This window comes from Lipotes vexillifer, unplaced genomic scaffold, assembly GCF_000442215.2.
Source record: "Lipotes vexillifer unplaced genomic scaffold, Lipotes_vexillifer_v1.1 scaffold1055, whole genome shotgun sequence".
NCBI classification, from domain to species: domain Eukaryota; kingdom Metazoa; phylum Chordata; class Mammalia; order Artiodactyla; family Lipotidae; genus Lipotes; species Lipotes vexillifer.
This window is the reverse complement of record NW_006785407.1, coordinates 1,624,562-1,628,944: the sequence shown is the minus strand read 5'-3', so window position 1 is coordinate 1,628,944 and position 4,383 is coordinate 1,624,562.

The window sequence follows — 4,383 nt, the reverse complement described above, 5'->3', positions numbered from 1 at the left end:
CACATCCAAAAACAATAGGGCTTAAAATAATTTCGAAAACAATAGGGATTAAAATAATTTAACTCGGGCTTCCCTGGTGGCGCAGTGGTTGAGACTCCGCCTGCCGATGCAGGGGACACAGGTTCGTGCCCCGGTCCAGGAGGATCCCGCGTGCCGTGGAACAGCTGGACCCGTGAGCCATGGCCGCTGAGCCTGCGCGTTCGGAGCCTGTGCTCCGCAACGGGAGAGGCCACGACAGTGAGAGGCCCGCGTACCGCAAAATTATTTTTATTTCCTCTGTAAGATGGGAGTTTAATTTTTACTCATTTCTACAAGGAAAATCATGTATGCCACCATAATATATAAAATAGTCTATCTTTTATTGCTAAATCTAGCCAATGCCATTGTCGTATATTAGTTTCTTAAATGTCCTAGACTCTATAAAATAATGATTTGATCTTATGATACAAAAGGTTATAGTGCATAGCTATTCTGCCAAATGCGCTATAGAATCATTTTTTAAAATTCCCTCCTTACTAATACACATACCACAAAATTCTATTAAAATTGCAATGGGGGCTTCCCTGGCAGCGCAGTGGTTGGGAGTCCGCCTGCCGATGCAGGGGACGCGGGTTTTTGCCCCAGTCCGGGAGGATCCCACGTACTGCAGAGTGACTGGGTCCATGAGCCATGGCCACTGAGCCTGCGCGTCCGGAGCACCTGTGCTCCGCAACAGGAGAGGCCACAACAGTGAGAGTCCTGTATACCGCAAAAAAAAAAAAAAAAAAAAAAAAAAAAAATTGAACTCATAGGGTGGTTGTGAAAATCAAATGAGTCAGAACTAAAATAGTGCCCAGAACTTGGCGAGTCTGATAAATGACATTTATTTTGTCGTGCTGGAGTGTGCAGGGCCCTGTCTGTCCTTCTGCCTGGGCTCTTGGCCCCTCTGGGCTCTAACAGGAAAGGTGGCGCTTTGCCCTTTTGGTCTTATCTTCCCCCAGATGATCTGGGGGTTCTCTGGGAGGGAGAGGTCAGGGCCCAGGTTTCCAGCATAATCGACTCACTTAAGGCTCTTCTCTCCAGAGAGGCCCTATCTGGGAATCTTTATCCAGTTTGGGGGAGAAAGGAGAAAGGGGAGGAGCAGAACACCTTGTTGCATTCTTCCCCAAAATCCATTCAAAAAGCACCTACAACCAGGCTCGCAAATCTCAAAGCCGAGTACTGACTCTCTTGCTTCCGCATCCTGTGTGATGCAGGGCACCAATGATGAGCCATGTGGGCGGGCACCCTGTGACTGAATGTGGACACAGGGACATGCAGGGGGCACCCTGTGTTAACATCTCCAAAGGTTATCCTTTGCCTGGCTCGCTGTGTTCTGAGAGGAGGTGCCTGGTACAGAGGGCAAATTGCCAGCAGAAGCCCCCTGATGCCCTGACCCCACAGGTATTGCAGCCGAGATGACTGCATTAGACTTCACGCAGAGGCCAGACCTGCCGGGTCAGAACCTCCCGCAGCATGGGCTCAGGAGAGCGGCGTTACCTGGGGCCTGATACCCTTTGCAAAGGTCGGAGCTCAACAGAAAGGGGTGAGGATGACCCAGGAGTAAAATGAACTCCAACTCCACTTTCTTCTGGGGACACGTGATGTGTTCTAAGGTAGCTTAACGGGTAGGTTAATAACGACGTTTTGGAAGAGAACTCAAATTGAAACATACAAATTGAAGAGCACTGTCATCCTGCCACCTGGTGGTGAAATATTCTGTGGATTCGTTTCCGTGGCCAGTAACCTAACGACTGTCGGGGAGCACTAACTTTTCCTGAAAAGGATGACTGTTTAATCCTACACAGTGTCTTATTAACTACCATTATGCTTTCTATGAAAGATAGGTTATTTAAATGTAAAATATATCATTAAGATCGGTCTCTGAGGTGTATGATACTCAAAATATTCATTCAACAAACATCGATCTTCCTATATGCGCGGCTCTGGGGAAAAATATACAGTCTCTGTCCTCAACGAGGTCAAAGTCTACCAGAGAATAACAACATTTTATGTCAATTTCTATATGACAAGGCAAAACCCCAAAAGGTATGTGTCGTATGAGGATCTCTGGATAAATGAGGAAGGAAGTTGATGATGTGGGAAACTGGGGGAGGTCTAGTGAGGGAGGTGACATCTGAGTCCAGGGAGTCACCAAATACAGGAGGGACATAAGAGGATCTGTGAGGTAGAAAGGTCACTGGATTAGTGGCGAGCAGTGACCTGCAAACTGTTTTGATCATGTACCACTAAAAATCAAACAAACAAAAAAAGTGAGCATGCATTCCATTAAAAGTATTTTATTTATAAAAGATAAAAGCTTATGGATTTATAGATATAACATGTAAATTATAAGGCATATATTAAGAGGAACAGACTGCAATAATAGAGTAGCCCTTGCACTTCTTGCTTTTCCTACTGGACTGTTAGACCTATAGCTACGTTGGATGTTGCTGGTGTGGACCAGTGTGGACAGGAAGATGGAGAGAAAAGAATCAGAGAGACTCTTGGAGGCATTAAGACAGTGCAGGCAAAAGCCATTATGGACCTAAGTAAGGTGGAGTCAGAATGTGAGAAAAGGGACAGACTTTGAGAGAGAGAACTAGGGGATCGCCAAGAGTTAGGGAGAAAGAACCGTTAAAGATACTTCTGAGTCTCTTGTTTTATTTTGTTTTGAAATTATAGGCCTTTGAGAAGGTGTTGAATCCTTTGCTGAAAGACAATGTACAAGAAAAGGCAGATTTCGGGAGAAGATAATGAGCTTGTACGTGTCGAGTTCTAAGTAGCAGCGAAATCTGTTTGACTTCCATAGGGATCTGGAAATTTCTTGCCTGAAGTCCAGAGTGGAGTAGCGTCATCTGATTCAGAGGTGATGGCTAGTGGTAGGAGCGTATGGAGTTGCCCAGGGAAAGATTACGGAGTGAGGGGAAAATAAGCCAAGGACAGACTCCCAAGGACACAGAGTCCCAGGGGCAGTTACAGTGCAGGTTCCCCAGGAATAGACTCTGCGATGGAGGATTGTGAGCTTGTGAGAGAGTCTCAGGACCATCCCCTGTAAGGAGTGAAGGAGCAGAGCTGAGTGGAGATGTCGAGATGTGATGTGGTTTCAGCAGGTCTCAGCTGATGCCACAGGAGCTCTGAGTCTGGGATGGCCCTTCACGAGGTATGCTGAGGTGTGGCTGGCAGGTTCCTACCGGCTCGTGGAGGGTGACTGTGTGCATCTCCCTGCAGCTCCTCATTCAGCGATGAGCTTGATCTGGAAATCGGCCACAGTGGGTGGGAGTATTTACACCATGGAAATCGCCCAACTTTACAAACCAGGGCTTTTCTTCCCAGAGAACTGGTTGCTAAATACATACCAGGATACACAGCGATGTCTCTAATGAGGTAAGGGGATGGACTCTTCTTAACTTTGCATTAACTACTCGTTGGCTGGGGGCTGCCCCTGGAGAGGGGATGTCACTCAGGTGGGGCATCTCCCTTCAGTTGAGGACCACACCCGGAAAAGAACACAGCTGTGAGCCTTCAGCGGTAAACATCCCCTGCATCTGGGGAAACTAGTGTCCTGGATGTGAAGGGGGAGAGTGGGCAGGGCACCGTCAGCCACTGCAGCCCACTTTTTGCACGACTGCTTCATATATTAAGTTCACCTCATCTGGAAACAGCTACCCCAGGATTCTGGTCAGTCTCTTTCCCCGGGAAACGTACAGGAGGAAGATTGGTCTGCTCAAGGTCACATGCTATTCATCGTTCCCCCCGCCCTCCTTTTCCATCCATTCTAGATTCCCCTGCCACTCAGCCAGTACCTCTGCTGGTCTAGGCAGCCTTCCAGGTAGGATGACCCAAGTATTCATCTCCAGGGGTTGAAAATCCTGGTCATCATGCCCTTCTCAGGCTGTGGCTGTCACATGATGACTTTTTACCATCAGAATTGAGCAGGGAAACAGCAAAGCCACCAGTGTGTAAATGTGTTCTTCGACACCCCCATGTGGAAGGGCAGACTCTCCTGATGACCAGGGCCAATTCCCTGCTGCTGGCATGAAGAATCCTATTTTTTTCTTTTTTTTTTTTTGTGCCAGCTCATCTCTTGGCACAGGGAGATCTGGGGGCCACTGTGGCCCCAAGGGAAGCATTCCTTCTCTGGAAACCAGGGCCTCTCACCCTCCCCCCGACCCCAGATCCAGGATCCTTCTAGAGATTCATCCGTCCAACTTTTACCAAGTATGTTCCACGTGCAATGTTCTTCAGAATGAGTCCAGTTTCCTGTCTGGGAGGAGTTGAACCATTATTAGCCTGTGGTTTGGACAACAGGGATAGATACAGCTGTGCTCCTTTTTTTTTTTTTTTTTTTTTTTTTCAGTACGC